Here is a 22500-nt window from a genome sequence, read left to right on the forward strand (position 1 = left end):
GCCTGTCATTTCCGTAACAGACTGATATCAACTTAGAGCCAAGATGGGCGCAGAACTGAAGGAGCTTCTCGGCTGGCCTAAGAAGCCTGTCGTCGTGATGTGGGAGGCATTCTTTACGAGGGACCTATCTGATTAAGTGCTTGACCGCCTTTTGGACTTTGAACCAACTTGGAGATAGGAACTAGGATGAGAGGGCACCCGAAATAGCTCAGCAAACTCTTCTCCATCCTTAGAAGACAGACAGACAGACAGACAGACAGACAGACAGACAGACAGACAGAGTGTGTGTGTGTGTGTGTGTGTGTGCGCGCGCGCGCGCGCGCGTGTTTGTGCGCGTGCGGGGGTGTGGGAGAGGGAGGAGATGACGTCAGCGTACTGGACACTGTTTCAGTGACATGGGGAGTGCTGTCAACTAGGAAGGAACGTCATGTATTCTTCAGCCTTGTGTCTGTACAGGTGGGTACACTCAGGGTTCCAGAAAGGATGGGATATTCCTGGCAGTCGTCTACTGCCCTGGCATCGAGGGCTGGCTGGCTGGCTGGCTGTCATCCAAAGTGGAGGCTCTCGTGAAAGGGACGGAACCGAGTCCCGAGGAGATGCCTCCTTCACTGACTTTCATGTAAACACAGTGGACCACAGCCTCCGGAAAGAGGGTGGGTGGCACACGTGGCCCCAGTCTGTTCTGTCCATTCGGCAAATGGCCTGGGTTAGGGGAAACCCAGCATGGCGACCATCCGACAGGCCGACCCACTGACCCACGGACGTGCTCGGTTTCTCCCAGCTTCCTGGATGACCTCCCCCACCCACCCCCACCCCACCCGCATTCCTTCACCCACCGTGGTGTCTGGTGTCAGGGCACTTGGAAGATGACTCCCATTGTTCAATAGACAGGGGCAGGAAGATTCCTATAGGACCGCAAAAACAGTCAACTGGCCATACATACATACATACGTACAAACTTTTTGTCCCCAGAGGCCTCAGACCTCCTCTCTCTGGACACGCTGAACCCCAGTAACTGGCCCCCATTCAACTGCCACATAGTAGGGGTCATCCAGACGTTCTTGGGATGGTAGGTATGACTTCCAAAGGGGTTGAAGCCTTCCTTCCCCCGCTGCAAGCCTGATGCCATCAGCATGGCCAGGACACTGCTACAAACAAACAAACAAACAAACAAACAAACAAATAAACAAACAAACAAACACACACACACCACCACCACCAACAACAACAACAACAACAACGACAACAAAAGACAAACACATGCGTATGTGACTTGGGGACATACTTTCCGCAGCCTCCAGGGACGAAGGCACCCGCTTCGCTGGGTAAATCCTACGAGGCTTCACTAAAGCGCTTGCCAACTTACTTCTCAGAAGGATCGATCTCTGCCCCCATCACCCGCCATCATCAGGCAAGGTCGTCAGAATCCATGGGAGATATAGACTAGAAGAAGAAGTAGAGGAAGGAGGAGGAGGAGGTGGAGGAGGAGAATCAGTGACATGAGGTGTGTACGACTTCTTGTCTCCAAGAGGATTGAGTTTTAAATTTTTTTCTTTTCAGATACAAGGGAAAATAAACTTTTGTTTTTTCCCCTTCCTTCCCTTTTAGAGGCGGACACCCACATGGTAACTATCATACCTCTGTCAGCAGAATGGAATCCTTTCTCTTTTTCTCCCTCCCTGACCCTTCTGGGATTCAGAAATCCTCCGTGAGGATTTTTCTATTCTTGGCAGCAGAGTTATTAGCATCATTGACTTGGAGGCAAAAACTTAGGTTTCCATTAAACTGGGATAGACATGCATGGATAAGAGATACTAGTGCTACTCGTTTTCCTTAGGGTTCCCCTGTGTCTGTGGGTGTGTGTGTGTGTGTGTGTGTGTGTGTGTGTGTGTGTGTGTGTGTGTGTGTGTGTCTGTGTGTCTGTGTGTCTGTGTGTCTGTGTCTGTGTCTGTCTGCCTGCCTGCCTGCCTGCCTGCCTGCCTGCCTGCCTGCCTGTTTATTGTAGGAACTCTCTGTCAATGGAAGTATAGTTGACTTACAATGTTGTGTTCATTTATGACGTACGGCATAGTGATTCACTTATTCACACACACACACACACACACACACACACGTATACTTTTTCAGGATAGGTTATTACAAGCTATTGAACATAGTTCCCTGTGCTAGACAGTAGGACCTACTTGTGTACCTAGTTTGTATAGGGTGGTTTATATCTGCTAATCCCAAACTCCTGATTTATCCCTCTGCCCTCCCCCGTTCCTCCACCCTACCCTGTCCCCTGTGTTAACCATCGGTTTCTTTTCCATGTCTGCGAGTCCAGTCTGTTTCTGGTTTGTAAATAGGTTCCTTGGAGTCTTTTTAAAATGGAGTTATTTATGTATGGATGGGTGTCTTGACTTACTTTCAGATCCCACCTAGAAGTGATGGCATAGGATATCTGTCTTCCTCTGGGTGACTGACATCACTAAAGCTACGGAACGCTTCACGTATGTGCGTGTGTCGTCCACGTTCAGGGGCCGTGCTGATCTTCTCTGGATGGTTCCCGTGTTAGTCGATGTGCTGTGGCAGCAAGCGCTTGCCTTAGGGTTTTTGTCTCAACCTGAAAGCCGGCCCGGAGACTGAAGGTCTTCTAGTTGCCTCCACTATCTGCCTAGGACCATCTCCACGAACGTTTCCCATTTTCTCTCACCCTTTTGTCTTGGCATCATTGAGTACTAAAATGCTCCGTCTCCTGAAGCCCTGCAGACTGAAGCTGGACAACGGGAGGTAAACGTCAGAGAAATGGCCACAACAGCTCCTGTGGAAACCACCCTAGGGCCTGTTTTTGGAGGAGCCGCTCAGAGAGTTGAGCCAAACACCCCAGGACATCATCAGAGGCATTTCAAACTGCTCGAGCCGTTTCGATGACCCCGATGTGTGGAAATCTCCTACCAGACTGACCCCCTACTCCCGGCCCTGAATCTGGTTTCTCATCTGCTCCAATGATTAACCTTTGTGCTGTACTTTGGTTTTCCACACAAGTGCCTCTTAGGCGATACCTGACTGCTTGCTCCCTAGGCCTAGCTTCAGAAGCCCATCGACACCACCGCCTCCTGAGACGAGATACTACAACTGTTTCCTTGAACAGACCTGTTCTCAGAACTAAGAAACTGGGTCCATGAAACGCAGGCCCTCTAGGAAACTATTCCCTCCCTCCTGCCCCCACACCACACGCACGCACGCACGCACGCATGGACGCACATGCACAGTCAACAGCCCAGCTTTTAATGTGTAAAACTTCCAGGGAAGTTACAGAATAGGGAAATGTTGGGGTCCAGAGTAGGCTGCCCCAAAATGTGCCCGATGGACTATGCTGAATGAAAGGGACTTCACAACTGGCCAAGGGGGAGGGTATAGGTCAGTGGTAGACTGTGTGCTTAGCAAGCAAGCACAAGGTCCTGGGTTTAATCCCCAGTACCTTCGGTCAAAAATAAATACATAAAATCGAATTCCTCTCCCCGCCCCCCCCCAAAGTATACACTGCTGTATGTCAACTCTGTCTCAATAAAACTGGAAGAAAAAAAGGAAAAAAAAATGATTTAACAAAAGAAAGAAAGAAACAAACAAAGAACTGCCCGAGGCAAGAGGAACACTCTGGCCCTCCTTTCTGCCTCCCTGGAAGCAGGGGAAAAAGAATTTTGTTTTTTTAAAGTCTCCCATCCCAGAGGAATCTATCAAGTCAGAGGTCTGCTTCCATGCCCTTCCATGATTCTCAAACGGTGTAGTGGGGTTTACCCAGATTAGGAAAAGGAGGGGACTCCTTTGGCCTGAGACCAGGCGAGATTCTCCCCCTCCCTCCCGCCTCCCTCCGTGCAGTTGGGACGGGGTGGCCTAAGGGTGGGGAAATTGAAACCAAAGAACAAAAGCCGTTCAACAGAGAGGAGCCGGAGGCCAAGTCAAAGGCTCTGACCTGAGCACAGAGCTTTCTGCATTTGAATGAAGCGATTGAACGAGGCCCTGCCGAATGGATCCTCCTGACGTCCCCGCCCCCGCTTCCAGGAGACAGTCAGTCGATTTGGGACCGATCGGTGGAGAAGGCCTGGGAGGCGGCGGCGGCGGCGGTGGCGGCGGCGGCGGCGGAAGCAGCGGCGGGGGCGGGGGGGGGGGGTGGTGCGCGGGCGGGGGCGGGACCAACGGTCGCTCCAACTCTGCCTGCCTGCCTGTCTGCCTGCCTGCCTGCCTGCCTGCCTGCCTGCCTGCCTGCCTGCCTGCGGGGCTGAGGCCTGAGGGCCACGCTGGTTCCTGCCACTCAGGGAAACTTCTGCGGGTGTTGCCGAAAGATCGCCCTCCCCCACCCCGTCCCTGACGAGCCAAATAACCCAGAGACAGGGTCTTAGAGTTTAGAAGAAAAGAGGCAGCTTGATTGCTTTGCTGGGCAAAGGGGACTCACAGCAGGCTAGTGCCCTCCAAACTGTGAACCCGTCTTGGGGTTGGGGTTTCATGCTTCTGTGGACGAACAGGTTGGAGCATGAAAGGGAATCACAACAGGCGGGAGCACAAAAGGTGCTCATGATCAACAAGGGTCTCTGATGAAACTTCCTCCTAAATCTGGATGAGTGTCTGATAACATGGGACCTCCTGGTGGTCTAGTAGGTCATCAGCCCGTGACCTTCTTTATCTGGTCAGACTCACCCGGCGGCACCAGCGCCACGGAGGAACTCGGGGTGGGGGGTGGGGGGTGGGAGGGGGCTGGTCGTTCTCCTGAGCTTATCCTCCCGTGACTCCCTTCCTGGGGAAAGACTCAGACGCCAAACATGATTGTCAAGTTGAACGATCAGAGGAAGGTCAAATCAAACAGTTAGAATCGACAACTTTAGCTGTTTTTAACAGTGGGCCTGGAGCTGGGAGCGGTGTCTGGTCAGTCGAGTTTGCTGATCGTTCTAAAAGCAAGCAGTAAGCATAAAGCCAAAAATTGGCTTAGCCTAAGTGCGGCCACTTCATGATTCCTCCTTCACTGGGGGCTGAGGCGTGGGGGAGGGCGGGGGTGGGGGACAGGACTGAGGTGGCGGCGAACTTCTCCGTGAATGCTCGGAGCCGAACTGCTCTCTGGGCCTAGGTCTGAAAAAGGCCTGAGTCTCAGCTATGACAGATTCTCTCTCTTTCTGGGCACATGGACTGACTCGCCCCGCATCCTCCCATCCTGTCAGACCCTTTGGACACACACCTCCACCTGAAGAGTTCTTTGGCCTCGTCCAGAAAAAACAAACACACGCACGAACAAAACCAAACGAGCACACAGAAACCCTGCTGATCTCCTTGGACCCCATTCACTTCGGAGAGTCCCTCTCGTAGAAATCCCCTCTGCTCGATGATTTCACCACAGCCGCCTCCCTTTCTCCGGCACAGTGACCCCCCACCCCCACCCCTGCGTGGGCCCTGTCCCTCTACCTATCAAAAACCAAACCCCAGGAGAAAAGAAAATCAGAATGCTGTTTTGAGCCACTGGATCTGTGAAAGGAACCAAACAGAAAGCTGAAATAACCAAACCAGCCGAACACCAAAAGCGAACAGACAGATACCCCAGAAAGAAGGGCACGCTGACCCTTGCCCCTTTCCTTCCTGGAATCAGGACATAACATAGATCTACACCCCACCCCCCACCCCACCCTCCCCAGATGTCTTCTTTATGCCGGAACGAGAGTGACGTTCTTATTGTCAACGGTGCTGTTATGGAAATGACAGGCCGGCCAAGAAACAAGCACCACTCGGAGGGTTGGAGTACTCAGATTTATTACGCCGGCGGGCTCAGAGGGGCTTCTGCTCCTAAGCCTTGAGCACCTCCAAGACGTGCACGTGAGGTTTTATAGGGTTAAGTACCAGCTTGGGGTATTCGGCCAATAGGCACGCAATAGCTTTAGCAACATCATTATCACGAAAGTAGAGGCAGTGAGGCAGCAAACCAACATTTCAAGGCCAGATATGTCTCTTTGAAAATCCAGCTGGCTAGCAAAATATGAACAGGGAATCAGCAAACCGGCACTTATTAATTTAGATTTACGAGTTAGCCCAGCAGAACTCAGATCAGTAATCCGACACTTGTTACACTTAGATTTGCGACTTAGCTTGTTATCCCAGCTGGGCTTTTCCTTCACAGTGTAAAGCGGAGAAGGAGAGAATTCTGTACAAACAGACCTCGATGAAAAGAATCCTCACCCTCTTTTAGGCCCCCACCTCAACACACGTGCGCGCACACGCGCGCACACACACACACACACACATGCATGCACGCACGCGCGCGTATAGTTACTCCTGTTCTCTCTCTTTCTCTCTCCCTCTTCCTTTCTTACTGATTTTTTAAAAATGTTTACTGATAACACAGAAAATAATTGCTTAAATGTTGTCCAGGAATGATATTCATTTTTGAAAACATGATATATATTGTAAAGGATTTGGGCTCCCTTAGAAAAATCCCAGTCCAGGCACGATTGTATAGCACCTCCTTTCACTTTCAAGTGTCTCATTTCAGACAATAAAGTAGCCAGTCATCTTCCTTGTGCATGACCTTTGTAACTGGCACAAGTCAAACGGCACAAAATTCAGACCCAATCTCCTGATCCATATGATTCTCATATTCTTTTTTTTTTTTTTTTTAGCGAGTCCAGAAGCTATGGGTCTGTGCCAACCACCCGTGGCTGTTCACTATCCAGCATTTCTTCCATTATCTTTATGTTGTCCTGTTTCTTGGAAGTATTAGTGCAGCTACTTTTCCCGATGGTCTGTCTCTGTCTCTGTCTCTCACTCTTTTCTCCTTCTTTTTTTTGGGGGGGGGAGGAGGGGGATGGGTTTGATTAGGTTATTTATTTATTTTAATGGTGGTTCTGGGGATTGAACCCAGGGCATCATGCATGCTAAGCAGGCACTCTAACAATGATCTATATCCTTCTCTACACCGCCCCCCCGACCCTCCAGCACCCCCCCCGTCCCCGGCCAGGGCCTGTCTTTGCTCAACCCAATAGAAAAGCATTTATGTTTTGCCAGTTTCCTGGGTCCTTCTTTGTTTCATAAAACTGAGAAGAAATACACGTGGAAGTTCTCTCCTATGAATTGAACAGACTGAAGATCCTTTAAATAACCAAATGAGGTGGAAGTGCAGAGAGTACCATACGGGAACACACCGAGGCACATCGTCATCAAATTGACCAAAATTAAGGATAAGGAGAAAATATTAAAATGAACGAGAGAAAAGCAACAAATAACATACAAGGGAACTCCCGTAAGGTTATCAGCTGATTTTTCAGCAGAAACTCTACAGGCCAGAAGTGGGTGGCACAACATACTTAAAGTGATGAAAGGGAAAAACTGACAGGTAAGAATACTCTATTCAGCAAGGCTCTCGTTCAGATTTGAGGGAGAAATCAAAAGCTTCACAGATAAACAAAAGCTACAAGATTTCAGCACCATCAAGCCGGCTTTACAAGGAATGATAAAGGATGGTCTCAAGTCATCAAATCCTAAGAAAAGAGAACAAAAAGATGACAGAGAAAGGGAGGGGGGGAGAGAGGGAGAGAGAGAGGGGGAGAGAGGGGGGGAGGGAGAGAGAGAGAGAGAGAGAGAGAGAGAAAGAGAGAGAGAGAGAGAGGGAGGGAGGGAGGGAGGGAGGGAGGGAGGGAGGGAGAGGAGACCTTCGAAAGATTGCTTTGCCTGTTTAGGGTCTTCCGTTGTTCCTTAAAAATTTTGAAATTGTTTGTTCTAGTTCTGTGAGGAATGTCGTGAGTATTTTGACAGGGGTTGCATGGAACCTGCGGTTTGCTTTGGATAGTGTGGCCATGTTGATAGTATTGATTCTTCCAATGCAAGAGCACAAGGCATCTTTCCATTTCTTTGTGTCATTTCAGATTCTGGAGTATAGATAACCTCCTCGATTAAGTTTATTTCTAGGCATTTTACTGTTTTTGACTCAATGGAAGTGTTTATCCCAGTTATAAAATTCTGGTTTTTAAAGTGGAGGGGGGAAAAAAAAAAAGGAAAGGAAGGGCCACAAATGGCAAAATATCCTTCTTTCTCATGGGTGAATTGTATTCCATTACGTGTGTGTATGTGTGTGTGTGTGTGTGTGTGTGTGTGTGTGTGTGTGTGTCCCCTCTTCTTTATCTATTCAAATATTGATGTGCACTTAGGATGCTTCCGTATCTTGGCAATCATAAATGATGTTGCTGCTAATAGCAGGGTGTGTGTATCTTTTTGAATTCATTCTTCTTTTGTGGTTGGCTTTATTCCTTTGATAAGTATGTAAGTTTAAAAAGCTAAAGCTCTAAACCTTCCTGGAAACAATGAACAGTACATATATGTAAATTAAAAATATATGTGCAGTAAAAACATTTTAAAAAAATAAATAAATAAAAAAGAACGAAAGACAAGGAAATTAGCTATCAAGCCGTGAAAGACATGGAAGAAACTTAAAAGGCATCTTACTAAATCAAAGAAACCGGTCTGAAAATTGTTACCAACTGTACAATTCCAACCAAATGACATCCTGGAAAAGGCAAAGCTCTAGAAACAATCAAAAGATCATGGTATCCAGGGGTTTGGGGAGAGGGAGGGAAGGAGGAATGAACAGATGCAGCGTGAGGGATTTTTAAGGCGATGAAATTATTCTGTAGGATACCATAGTGGTGGCTGCATGTCATTGTACATTTGTCAAAACCCATAGAACGTACAACCTCAAGAGTGAACCGTCCTGTAAACTATGGACTTTGATGGATAATAACGTGTCCATGTCGGATCATCAGTTTTACCAAATAGGCCACACTGATGAGAGATGTTGAGGGGAGTGGAGGATATATGTGTGGGTGGGGAGGGCTATGTGAGAACTCTCTGTATTTTCTGCTCAATTCTGCTGTGAGCCTGAAACTGCTCTAGGAAATAAAGTCTATTAATCAAAAACAAAAACAAAAACAGAAACAGAAACAAAAACAAAACACCCAAATGAGGTGAACCAGGATTCAGTCATCCAAAATGGAGCTGGACGGCCAGTGGGAGGAACTTTGTTGCAGACATAGTCCTGTTTCAGGGAGGGGGACGTTGTCCCCTCCCTCTACACATCTTGAGTTCTCTGGGCTGGACTGATCCAAAAATGGACCCCAGACGGATCATTGAGCAGGAGCGACAGGGAACCTACTGTCTTTCATTCAAGCACTCATGTGTCCCCGAAGCAGGCAGCTTTTCTCCGTTTTAGGACAAGAAATCAGCCCTTTGTGCGAAATGGGCCGGGCTGAGAGCCTTTGGTTTTGGGTGACCCGTCCGTGAAGAATCGAGACGGAGTTTGGGTTTTGGGGAGGGGGGGAAGCCCCTGAAAGAAGTCACGAGGTTGGTTGGTTTCTCTAGGCTTCCGGGGCCTGAAGGCTCTCAGTGGGTGATCAGGGTGTTTTCCTAAGTCCAGATGCAGGGAGGGCACCCTCCACGGAAGTGATCGATTTCCCGCTTTCAGGGAGACAGAAAGAAGAGTCTGAGGGTCCCTCTTGCGTCTGCTGGCCCCTCGGCTTCTTCGGTCACTCTCATTTCTAACCCATCCGTGTGCCACGGAGGCACATACATGTTTGGGGTGGCCTCCCCTGGGTCCCGACACCGGCATCAATGGGGGGAGGGGGGGCATGAGTGGTCAGAACTGTATCAAGCTCAAGGGCACCACCAACCGGTTTCAAAAACAAATCTGCCAGCAGCTGCTAGCCGCAGCCTGGTTGTTTCAAAGTTCCCGCCTTGCTCTTGTGGTGTGTTTTCTTTCGTTTCCCCTTCTCCACTTGCCCCGTGGGGTAGTCTGATGACACACACTTCCAGTGCTTCTTTCTTGCATCTGTGTCTCCTGGGCTGCAGTCCTAAGAGCCCCCCCCATCGCCCCCGCCCCCCCCAATCAACTCGTTTCTTTACCCTCCACCAGGTCTCCTGGCTTGGAAATCTCGGCTCACAGCATGTGTCTCGTGTCCTCTCTGAATTCACGGGCCCAGCCATCCACCCTAAGGAGACGGAGGGAGGGAAGGAAGGTTTTGACCTGGCGACCTTCCTTGCCGGCATCCTCCGGATTTGGGACCCTTCAGTGCGCCACCTGCCACCCGCCATACCACTCTCACCCTGAGGCCTAGCCCTCGGGGCTCCGTCCACGCGGAAACCTGAACGCGGACGGACCTGGACGGTGGGCGGGGTGGGGGTGGGGGTGTGGAGGGGCTTGCTTCATCACTGCCGGAACCGTGGAGGCGACCGGGACAGACGCGTCCTTCAAGAGGTGAAGGGACACGTCGCCCGGGCTAGGTCCGTGCCACAGCATGTGATTTGGCTCTAAAAAGGAAACCAGGGACCCGTGGAGCCGAGAGACCTGTGGGAGACAGGCGGGGCCGTTTCTGCGTGCCCCTGACTCCCTGAAAGAAGCCAATCTGAAAAGGTGGCATCCTGTAGGGTACCGGCTCTGGAAGACATTCATTCTCAAAAGGGCAAAAGCCCCAGAGAGGGTGAAAAGATGAGTGGGGTCGGGGGTGGTGGTGGTGAAGGTTGTCTGTGTGGGTGTGTGTGTGTGTGGGTGTGTGGGTGTGGGTGTGGGTGTGGGTGTGTGTGTGTTGTGGCGGGGGGTTGTTGATGAATAGGTGGAGCACAGGGGACTTTTAAGCAGCGAAACTCTCCGGTAGGTAGGTCCACGATGGGATGAAAACCAACGTGTTGGATATGGCAATACCTAAGATGGGGTGAACTGAAAGAACCCTTCTGGGTGTCCCGCCCCTCAGCCGAAGTTTAAAGTCCTTCCTAAAGCCAGAAGGTAAAGACACACGAGAGCAATCTGAGGGGCCATCGCTGAGGAGTAACAGCGAGGCCAGTGAATCCAGTGAAAGACTGACTGACGTGGGGGCCTGGGTCCCTCGGCTCGACCCCCTTCCCCGGGAAACCGAAGCCTTCGACGCAGGGATGCGCTTTGACACGCTTCTGTCTCATCGGAGAAGGCTTCTTCTGCCTGGCATTGCGTGACGGGGCCGAGAAACCCGTCCTCTCCTCCTCTGCGTGAGGTAGCGGTCGCTCCCGCCTTTGCGCAGCGGTGAAGAAAGCTACCAGAAACACGGTTCTGCGTTTCTCTCGATACCGTGGGCGAGCGTCTCGGCTTTTCCTTGCGTTCCACCATGCAGTCAGATAGCATTCTCAAAACTAAGCGTGCCATGCAAATTTTCCTTTTCCTTTTTTAAAGTGACTGTCAAGAACTTAGGCAGCATCGAGTGAAAATGTTGGGCACCTTCATCTCTTGGTTTGTATGGAGCCAGCTAGGTCATCAGACCCACGTCACCATGATTTCTGAATTCTAAGATCCTTTCCAATCCATGATATTGTACACTCCTGGGTCATGGGATGTCACTATGGCTGATCAGGTCAAAGGGAATGTGTCCCTCCAGAGCACTTATTAACACGTCAGTTTATTTAAACGACAACAAAGGAAATTCCCTTCGGGCGATATTCATTCCACACGCTAAAGGAAAGCGATAGGTTGTGTGCCTGAGCCCACACAGTGTGACGCAGGAACGGGGTGGGGGTTGAGTGAGGAGGAACTCTGGCTAGTGTCCGGGACCTAACGGGAGATAGAGTGGAGGATTTTTGCCCTTCTTCAGGGACAGGGTGAATCGGCCCGAGGTTGACTTGTGCGCTCAGAAAGAGGGCCTTTACCGGATGCCCCGAGCAAGCAGACTTTTCTTTTCTTCTTCTTCTTTTCTTTTTTCAGTTTTATTGACATAGGTTTGACATACAGCCCTCTATCAGTTTCGGGTGTACAGCACAATGATTTGACTTCCATAGACTGTGAAGTGATTATTAGGTAACTTTAGTGACCAGGAAACAACGATATGTTAAAAGGGGGTTTAATCAACAGAACTGCTATTTCTGATGATCATCTATTCCTAAGAGAAAGGACAGATGAACACTCCAAAATGCAGGAAGTGCATAGTCACAGAATGATGAACAATCTTTACCCGTGCCGACGTTTTGACGCCAGGATACGTGGAAAGCTGAAGTTTTAGAACATAGAAATATTTGGCTCTCCATTTGACCTGGAAATCTCCTTGTTGGAAAGAAGCTAATTTCTCCTCCTCATCCTCGTCCTCCTCGTCCTCGTCCTCGTCCTCGTCCTCGTCCTCCTCCTGCCTTTTTAACTAAAAAAATAAAAAAATAAAATAAAAAAAATTTTTTTAACAAGAAGTTTTTATCTTTTTGGAGGGGGGACGGGTCATTAGGTGTCTTTATCTACGTTTCAATTAATTATTTAGATTTATTATACGTTTTCAGTGGTGGTACTGGGGACTGAGCCCAAGGCCTTGTGCATGCTGAGCACGCACTCTACCGCAGAGCTCTACGCTTTCCCAGAAAGGAGCAAATTTCTAAACATAGAACTGGATGAGTAGGTCAGCTTTTTGATCTCATAGAAGCAGCGGCCCAGTTCTCTGGGGGGAACCCTCCTTATCTTGTCCATCTCGACAACGTCAGAAACGTCTGTCTGCATAGCCCACAGTGGCCTGAGACTGAGGCCAGGGGGCTGAATCAGGTAGAACCTGAAACCGAATGGAAGAAACAAACAAACAAAAAAGGGTGGGGAGGGGCACGCGGAGGCCTTTTTAAACGTACACACTGCTGCGTGGTCTCCCTCGTCGAAACTCTAATTCGCAGCCTTCTTAAGGAGAAATATACACCTGAAACGTCTTTTTTCCACACAGAGTTTAAAAGCTTTCACCCTCCGAGCCGAAAAACCTTACCCGTCCCATCGGTTCTTTCTGAGTGAGTGGGTTCTCTAGTGTCCTACGCGTCTGCTGGGAAACAAGCTGCTGGAGAACCAGCAACTAGAAACCAAGCTGCACCAGCATTTCCATGAGCGTAAAATCTTACATTCACACTTACTTGCTTAAAAATGCACACGCCTGCTTTGTTTTCATGTTTTACACAGTCGATGACCTATAACATGTATGATGCTCAAGAAATTGTGTGAGGGGCAATCCTGAGATTGACCGTGAGGGCGCAACAGATGGCAGATATTTCCTTAGGGTAAAACAATGGACGGTCATGGGAAGCCAGATCATCCATTAACAGAACTTGGTTCTGGCAGGAAAGCATGTGGTTTAACCCCAGGGAAATATTTGCTATCTCGAGATGTCCCAGAGGCAATCACAGGATACACTTAGAAATTTTGCATCCCCCGAGGAGGGTGATTGTTCCTGGAAGGGATAGGCCTGAAATGAATCAGTTAGCCAGCAAGCAGAACTTCGTGCTTCTGGCATGAAATATCTAAAGCCCCACCTCTTTGATCGCATTTCTTTTTTTTTTTTCCCTGAGCCGTATACTCCCAATAAACAGGATGTCGACCAGGCTTTTGGCACTCTAGATCCACGAGACCTTGAGTCCCCTGGTCCCATTTTCGCTCTTTACTTGGTCTCTTTGTTTCTTAATTCTTGCGTCGCCCGTCCTCAGACACGGTCCGGAGCTGCGCTGGACACAGCACCCGTCCTACCCGACTCGTGAGTGACCTATAGTTTTTAAATGAAAGCTACAAAATCTCTGGTCATGTCGATCTGCTGGTCTCGTCTGTATGAGACAGGGCAGTACCTGAGTTTCAGAGACACACACAGACACACACACACACACACACACACACACAGACACAGACACAGACACACACACACACACACACACACACACACACACACACACACACACACACACACACTCTAAAGGGAACAAAGAACAAAGAAAGATAGAGAAAGAAAAAGAAAAAGGCTCAGGGGAATAAAGGATTCGCTTGCTCTCTGTGACATGACCCAGTAGACCTAGTTGTCACGAGACAGGAAGCTCAACTCTCCGTGTTTACATTATCTGTTCCTGAGCTTTCTTGCAGAAAATTCTCATGCGTTTCTTTCCCCTCACGGAAGTCTTCTCTATTCCCCACAGAGCCTGGGGCGATGGCTCTTCACCCTGGAGCCGCCTGCGGCCGATCCAAGATATCGGATGATTTATGGAAGTGATCAGTGATCCTGAGACAAAGCCCTTCCTTTAGGTAGAAAAGCATGGCCCCTGCTGCTCAGGGAGCTGGCACTCCCCCTCCCTCTCCCCTCATGCCACCTTCTCCTTTGTGCACAAGCTATCGCTTTCGCAAAAGAGCTTGGCTTGCCTGAGAGTCTTGTGGAAGCCATCCTCATTTCTATGGTACTGCCGTCCAAGGATCTGGAAAGGGCCCGGTCCCATGTATGCATGTATGCATGTAGGCACTTGTGTATGTCCCCGGCTTGTAGGCCTGGCATGTTTCTTCCTCCACATACACTTGCCAGAGTTCATTCATGAAAGAGCTCTATGGAACTGGTTTTCAAGGGAACATGCAGGCAGGGAATGCGAACAGGAAGGAACCCAAATGTTTTCCTTCAGGTTGACATGATCTAGGACAGATCCTTTCATCCAGAAAAGCAAATGTCAAGGGATCGGTCTCGTGAAAAGAGCCATGTCTTGATTGTGACGAGCAGCATTCGAGGTGAAACTTTTCGCCTCCCTAGGTTTACCCCGAATCCATTAAGTTCCTGTGGGTTATCTCTGTCATAAAACGTGTCAGCCAGGAAAAAAAAAAAAAAAAAGAGTCTGGGAGCGATGGTTGGCTCGGTCTCAAGTCTCAGGAAGTGTTCACACCCCAAGCAGTCCGAGGGGGTAGTGTGTGTGTGTGGGGGGGAGGCGGTCCATCTCTGAAAAATTGGTGCCTCCTCCACGTAGTTTTTGGTCCCTTGCAACTGAAGCATCTGGCAACGTCCCTGGAATGTTTAGATCGTTTCCAAAGAAGATGAGATACGGAAGCGTTCGTTCCTGGCTCCATGAGTCGAAGGGGACGTGCTTTAATATCTTTCTGACAGAAAAGACTCGAGATCTGTCAGTGTGTTGGCCGACATGACTGGTATACCTTCGGAGGATGGATGGACCTACAGACAGACAGACAGACCGGAATACATACATACTTACTTACATACGTACATATGTAAACATACAATACAATACAATACAATACAATACAATACAATACAATACAATACAATACAATACAATACAATACAATACAATACAACAAAACAAAATGAAACAGAATAAAATAAAATAAAATAAAATAAAATAAAATAAAATAAAATAAATTAATTTAAATGAAAATAAAAGGATGCTGTGAGGAGAAAGTGTCTGTTTCTGGCTAGGACCAAATCGTGTCCCTACGTGGACCGGTTGGGAAAGACTGGTGTCCCAGATGGTTCACCGTGACTTCCTCGTGAACATTTGCTGTGACCGATTCGGGCTTCGGAACTGTCACGGTCTCGTTCTGAGGAACATCTCCTGGAAAGCATGTGGAGACCGTCTTCGTCTGCCGTCCTTAGGAAACGTTCCAGCAGAGCGGGTGTCCGAGAGCCTCTAGGGGCGATGGCTATGCTTCGTGGACGTCTGTCCCTCTTCAGGCCGAATTTCATGGAAGTATGCTGATCTGGCCAGCCGACAAGTCTGAATGGGGGTGATTTTTTGGTAGAAATGCGCGTCCTTGGAGAGACCAGGGGAAGGGGAGCATGTCTCAGTGGAAACTCTCGTACAGCGTGATAGAGATGAGAATGCGGTTCTGTGTCATCATCTTTGCGTGCTTCCCGCCACCCTCCCCCTCCCCGCCCCGCCCCGCCTTCCACTGATGCGCTGGGCCACGTCACGCGTGCTTCGAGTTTTCTCCGATGGTTGGCCAACGCTCTTCCGACTCCCGTTGCCCATGGTTCTCCCGCTTTGGACTTGGCATCCTCGAGAACCAAAGCCGCCCTTTCCCTGAAGCCCCGCCGAGCCGGGCTGAGCAGCTGGACATCCGCTGGAGAGAGGTCACTGCCGTGTCCCCTCTCGAGACCCTCCTCCTGCCCGTTGCTGTGGAGGCCACTCAGAAAGTGGACCTGAACCCGCATGCGTTTTTCAGGCCACCCGAGCCTCTTCGAGCCCGACGCCTAGACATCTTCCTGACTGGTGGCGCTCCGGACTCACACCCTGGGTTTCTCGTTGGCTTCAGCCACGGACCTTTGTCTTCCTGGAACGAAAGACCAGACCGGTTTCATCAGGTGGAACCACCTGCCTGGTGGCGGGACTGTCGTGGAACCCTATGGACCACCCCGAAGTGTATATGCAGCCCAAGGGTGATCTCTCCAGTTGAACAACCATCGAGGCCCAAAAGGACCCCTGCCCCGGGAAGAAAGAAACTTTGACCTTGACCCTTAGCTGCCCGAACGAGAATTTGGATCAGGGTTGGGTAGGGTGATGGAGATCTCCCTTGGCACAGTTCCCGTGTGCGGGACTTTCAATGACTCTGTCTTCCTGAAAGGACACCCGCCCCCTGACCACGCTGTCTCGTCATCAGTTTGTTTCCACGAGGGACGAACCGTCATTGTGTGCACGACAAAGTTGGCCGCTGCCTGTTTGGTCCGCCATCGCTCCGTAAGGGACCGACGAAGTGTGCGTCGTGACCAGTGACCGATTTCGGAGCCCGTGGGTGGTGGGCGGGTGTGTATCTGTTTTCCAGGTCACGCGCGACGCGGTGTGTCGTGGTGTGGCCCGCCTGGCCACCCCACCTCCCTTCCCCCATGGAAAATCAAGGGAGAGTATTGCCCGAGACAGACGAAAGTGCAGCCACGAAACCTAAAAGGATGACCCTGGATGTCAACTTGGAGGTGGCTAGGAGACGGCTGAGCATGCATAGGATCACACTGCACTGCCACCGTGTGGGATGCCGCACATGTGTCGCCGTCGTGGTTTTCATCTCCTCCACCTATTGCCCTCACCTACATCCACTCTTTATCTCACTGAACTCTTTTTTTTTTTTTTTTTTTTTTTCCGGTAAGACAGTGAGAATTTTCCCTCTCTCTCTCTCTCTCTCTCTCTGTCTCTCTCTCTCCTACTGTCTCTCATAATTGACCTGACAAGGGGATGTCCGTTTTCACGTGTCCAACATAGCGATTCGGGATTCTTCCATGTTCCACGATGATCACCGTGATGAGTCTGGTTACGGATCAGTCACCGGACAGCGTCATGACAATAGTATGGATTGACTCTACTCGCCCTGCTGTCCATGACCTCCCGTAATTTGTGTATTTATTAATTGGAGTTAACTGGAAGCTTGTACTTTTTCCTCTCCCTCACCCATTGCACTCATTGTTCCTTCTTGGTATCCATGAGCCTGTTTCAGCTTCCTTGCATGTGTTCCTGCGTATTGTCTTGGGGATTCTGCCTCGAAGTGACAACATCCCTCTCGAACTTAAGTCACTTAGTTAACATCATCCCCTCTAGGTGTAGGTCTCTCCAGACCACGTGGCACTGTCCATTCGTCCATCCGCGGGCCCGTAGTGGAACTGCCGGGTCTTCCAGGAGTTTTCTGTGGAATGTTTTGAGGGACTTCTGTCCTGTTTTCCCTAATGGCTTTCCTCCACCTCCGTTTCGCCCTCTCCCCCTCGCCCCCACCACCAACCCCTGTTCCGTGTTGCCTTCTGTCTTCCGTCGGAGAGCGGAGTCTGTCAGGTATGAGTCGAGAGCTCTGTGTCCGCCTGCCAGCCCGCCCACCCGGCCCCATCTCGAACGGTGGTCTCTATCACGTGTTCCGTCAGGAGCAGGCACTTTCTGCTTGTTTTTGGAACTTGCTGTCGAGATTCCAGGTTCTGGGCCTGTCCGGATATCTCTTGGAAACGGAAATGTGTGCGTTTTCCCCTTTTTTAAATTGTGTTCGTTTGTTTACTTACTTATTTATTTATTTACTTACTTACATTTATTTATTTATTTAGGCCTTTTTTTTTTGGTTCTTGCTGCTGTTGTTGCTTTCGGTGGTTGTTTGTTTATTCGGGGAGGGGAGGTAATTCGTTTCTTTTGCTGGTTTGTTGCCTGACTTAGTGATTGCCTGACTTACCGACTTCCTTATTGACTTGAACGGAAGTCCTGAAGATCGAACCCTGGACCTCGCGCGTGCTGGGCAGGCACTCTGCCGCTGAGTTCTACGCTCCATCCTCCCCCTCGCCCCCTCCCCCATTTGGGGGAGGAAAAAAATAATTTTTTTTTTTCCTTTTAAACTGAAAACGTCCGTTTGGGTCTCCTGCACGTGTTTCATCCCTGGTTTTCTGGCTTCTAGGAGGTGGAGTTGACCGAGTTCTTGGACTGTTGAGGAGAGGAACCCCTGATGGGCTGCGGTTGTGCTTTTTCTACGGTGTTTTTGTTTTTGTTTTTAAACCCCAGAGTAGTTCTACAGCTTGATTTCCCTTTGGTGGTGGGTTTTGTCGTTTGTTTTCATGTTTCCTTTCTTTCTTTCTTTCTTTCTTTCTTTCTTTCTTTCTTTCTTTCTTTCTTTCTTTCTTTCTTTCTTTCTTTCTTTCTTTCTTTCTTTTCTTTCTTCCTTCCTTCCTTCCTTCCTTCCTTCCTTCCTTTCTTCCTTTCTTCCTTTCTTCCTTTCTTTCTTCCTTTCTTCATTTCTTTCTTCCTTCCTTTCTTCCTTCCTTTCTTCCTTTCTTCCTTCCTTCCTTCCTTTCTTCCTTTCTTTTTCCTTTCTTTCCTTTCTTTCTTTCCTTTCTTTCCTTTCTTTCTTTCCTTTCTTTCTTTTCTTTCTTTTTTTTTTTTTTTCGGATGGGGCTACAGTTTCCTTGTCCACGTTGACTGTGTCAAACACACACACCGACACACACACGCACACCCAGACACGCGGATGCGCATGCACAGTGTTGCTCTGTGTAGATGCACTGAACCTCGATTTACCGAGCGGGTGGCTATCGACTCGCCCCCCCGAACCCCCGCCCGCATTTTTTTGTTTTCCCTCCTCCTTCCTGCGGTTGTGGTCAGCCGTGCTGACGTCCGTGTTCTCACGACCGACCGCGAGTGCGTTTTCCCCACGCGCCCGTTTGTTGTCTTTGGGCTTTGTCGCGATCTGTGCCGAGATCGATTTCTCTTTCCGCTTCGATGGGGTTCGCGGTCTTCATCCTTTCTTTTCTAGCTTCTGGGCTTTGCCTGTCTGCTTTCGAAAGACCTCCCGCATTCGAGAGGACGGACTCCAAAGCCGATTCCTGCGTTGTTCTCTGAGCGCTCGCCTGGTTTCGGTTTGCCAGCCCCCGCCTTCCCTCCCTCTTCCCCTCCTCCCCTTCCCAACCTCCCACCCGGGAACCCGGGATCTCGTCCTGGTCGCTCTGGGCCACCCGCGGCGTCGGCCCCGGCCCCGCCGGCGTGTCCGTGTGATCTCCCCCGCCCGGGGAATCGCGTGGGGAGCGCGTCCCCTTCGCGGCAGCCGCCCGGCCGGCCGTGTCTTGCCAAACCCCGGCTCCCTCCGTCCTCCCCGCCCTGATCTGTTGCCGGGGTCGCGTCGCGCCGCGTCGCGTCGTGTCGCCTCGTGTCGTGCCGTGCCGTGCCGTGCCGTGCCGTGACGAGGGTGAGCGGGCTCCGAGGCGGACGCCACGGGGCCGCCCGGCGCCTCAGTCCGGGACGAGCTCGGGCGTTTGGGCGGCCGGCGGCGGTCGGGATCGGTTCCGGGGACGTTGGCGACGGTTGTCGGGCGCCATCTGGCTGCCGCTCTGAGATTGTCCCTCTTCTCCCGAGCGTCGGCGACCTCGGCAAGGGATGGGGCTCGGCGGCGGGGCCCGAGGCAGACTTCGGGGAGGCTGGCGACACCGGCGGTGACAGTCCCCGTGGCGCTGAGCCGCGGGCGCGTCCTGCTCTCGGCGCAGATTGGACTCGCAGGATGATGAGGGGGTGACTGTCGCCGCGCTCCCGGGATCTCGTGTGCCGGGGGAAGCCGTGTGGCCTGGCCTGGTCGACCAGCATCCGCCTGTGCCCCTCCAGCCGCGGAGACCGACCCGAGCCGATCGGACACGGCCTGCGCCTTGCCGCCGCGGGGGAAAGGGAGAGAGTGTCCCGCGCCCGGGCCGCCGGCGGCTAGGTGGTCAGGCCCTCGTCTGCGTCCCTTGGACGACTGCTCGTGAGGCGAGGAGCGGCCCGGGCCCAGTGCGGTGAGGCCGGGGACGGGCGCGCTGGGGTTCCCGGTCGTCGGAGGCGCCTCCTTGGATGAAATGTTTTCTGAGTCCCGATGGATCCGGAGACGTGGCTGGGCCGGCCCCTGTTGGCGCGGGAGGCCTGGGAGGGGGGGTGCCCCCCGCCCCTTAAGCCTGCCCGCGTGGGTTCCGGTGGCGTTGGAGGGACCGAGACTTCATCCGGACTCGGGGACCGGCACGGGGGCGTCCTGCGAGGGATGTGGGGGAGGCAGGCTTTCCCCGGCCCGGGGCCCGGTGCTCGGGAGCGGTCCCTCGTGGGGGGCCCTCTCGTCGGAGGCGCCTCTGTGGCATCTCCCCGAGTCCCCGGCCACGCGGGCGAGAAAAGGGCAGGGCGTCCCCGGCCTGATCCCGTCTCCCTCTCGTCCCTTCCCCTTCCCCTTCCCATTCCCATTCCCATTCCCATTCCCACTTCTCCTCCTAAGCCTCCTCCTAATCCCCCTCCCCTCTCCCCTCTCCCCTCTCCCCTCCCCCTACCAACCCCCCCACCCCGGTCGATCAGATGGCCCCCGAGAGCTTCGGGGCTGCCATTTATGGGGGTAGGGCTGGGGGCAGGTGGCCGGACCGAGGTCCCGGGGTCCCCCCTGCAAATCGTGGACCCGCCCCGTTTCTGGGCGCTGTCATTTTTCCTGTCGTGTTGGGCATTTTCTGCCAGCAGATAGGTGCTGACACGGTCTTCCTCGGTGTCTGTCACCGAGTGTTGGGTCTCCGGACGCGTGCGGGGCTCTGGGTTTCTCTCTGCGTGAGCCCTGGCCTGGTAGCCGACTCCGCTTCTGACACTTGAGCCGCCCGCCCGGGCCTGCGCGCCGGCTCTCGTGTGTGCGTCCGGCTGACGTGGCCCGTGGTGCCACCTCCGGTCTCTGGTGGCCCGAGGGCGGTGGGGTGAGGTGGCGGCGTGGGTCTTTTACCCCGTGCGCTCCCCGCCGCAGGCACCCGGTGGTGGCCGGCACGACCCCACCCCCGTAGGCTCCGTGCCGCGTGTCAGGCATTCCCCGCCTGGGGTCGTTGGCCGCTCTCCTCGGAGAGGACTGAGGAGTGGGTGGCGCCTGGCGAGGCTGAAGCAGGCCCCTCTGGTGGTTGTCCTCGCCGGGCCCTCCCCTCTGGGGCCTCCCTGCCCCACATGGCTGGCTCGCTCGCTCGCTCACTCACTCACCTGATCGATGTGGTGAAGTCATGCTCCCCCGGGCCGGGCCTAAGCCGCGCCAGACGAGGGACGGGGACGTTCATGGCGAACGTGGCTTCTCTTCTCGTTCTGCCTGCGGGTCCCTCGCCTCTCCTCTGCCGCCCGTGGGTGGCGGGGGGAAGGCAGGGGTGCGGACTCCGGCCCGACCTCGGTCTCCCGTGCCTTGTGGTGTCGGCGGGGCCGGGGTCTTGTGACGCGGCAGACACTCTCGCCTCCTCGCCTGCTCGGCGTCCTGTCTCGCGAGCGGCCCTCCCCCGCGGCGGGGGAGGGCTGCCCCGCCGCCACGCCACGTACCCCCTCGTCGGGGTGTGAGCGTGTCTCGCCTTGGTCCTCTGCGGTGCCCCTGGAGCGCTCCAGGTTGTCCCTCAGGTGCCCGAGGCCGAGCGGCGGCATCGCTTCCCGTCCCCAGCGAGTCCTCTCGGGTAACCCCTGCGGTGGTCGTGTCTCCCGAGCGCCTCTCTTGAGGCGTGGGGGAGGGGTCGAGACGGTAAGCGAGGCGTGGCCGCTCCCCACCCTCGGTGGGGCCGGGGCCGCCTCCTGAACGTCAGTCCTCACCCTGTACCGGGGGGGGGACTGACGTGGCCGGGCGCACGCCGGGTGGGTCCCCCTCAGCGGGGTTCGCGCCCGGGCGTGGGAGCGATCGTGGTGGGGCCGGGTGATGTGCCGGTGGGGGGCGGGCGTCTGTCCCGTCCCCACGCGGTCTTGGGTGTGTCTCCTCGCGAGGTGGCACGCACGGGTTCTCCCCGGTCCCGACCGCGAGCGCTCGCTTCTTGGCCCGCTGCTTACCCCTACCGCAGACCCCTCCTGCCCAGCCGAGCGCTGGCGTACACGTTGGCGGGCTTCCGTAGGCCTGAACGGGGCACGCTGGGTGGGGGGCGATGCGCCCTCGGTGAGAAAGCCTTCTCTAGCGATCTGAGAGGGGAGCCTTGGGGGCACCGGACCCCCCAGCCGCCGCTCCTCCATCCAGAGCGTGCAGTCACTCTCCACGGGGAGCGACTGCCGCGGCGTGTGGGCAGGGCCCCGTCGCTTTGGCGTGTGGGCTGCGCTGGCCCCGCGGTGGGGCCGAGTGCTGTTCTTGGCCTGCTGTGGCCCGCGCCTCCCCCCTCCGAGTCGGGGGAGGGTTCCGCCGGGCCGGGCCCGGCGTCTGGCGCGGGGCCGTGCGAGCGCGCGCGTGCGTGTGCGCGGGCTTGGCCTCCCCGGCGCGTGCCGTGGGGGGAGGGGGAAGGCGGTCCACCCCGACTTGGGCCCCCCCCACCAGTCTCCGCGCCGCGA

At 53.1% G+C, this 22500-nt stretch overlaps 1 long non-coding RNA gene and 1 other non-coding gene across 2 annotated transcripts; both read right to left on the minus strand.

Moving 5' to 3' along the window:
* Window positions 1-413: 413 nt before the first annotated feature.
* Window positions 414-2077, minus strand: LOC141576473 (uncharacterized). The gene is made up of 2 exons (XR_012504909.1): window positions 1286-2077; window positions 414-1148 (listed from the first exon to the last, which is right to left on the minus strand). It is a non-coding gene; the product is annotated as an uncharacterized LOC141576473 (long non-coding RNA).
* A 392-nt stretch (window positions 2078-2469) lies between these two features.
* LOC141576475 (U6 spliceosomal RNA) lies at window positions 2470-2578 on the minus strand. The gene has a single exon (XR_012504911.1). It is a non-coding gene; the product is annotated as a U6 spliceosomal RNA (small nuclear RNA).
* Window positions 2579-22500: the final 19922 nt, after the last annotated feature.

Source organism: Camelus bactrianus, unplaced genomic scaffold (assembly GCF_048773025.1).
Source record: "Camelus bactrianus isolate YW-2024 breed Bactrian camel unplaced genomic scaffold, ASM4877302v1 HiC_scaffold_102, whole genome shotgun sequence".
Lineage (NCBI taxonomy): Eukaryota > Metazoa > Chordata > Mammalia > Artiodactyla > Camelidae > Camelus > Camelus bactrianus.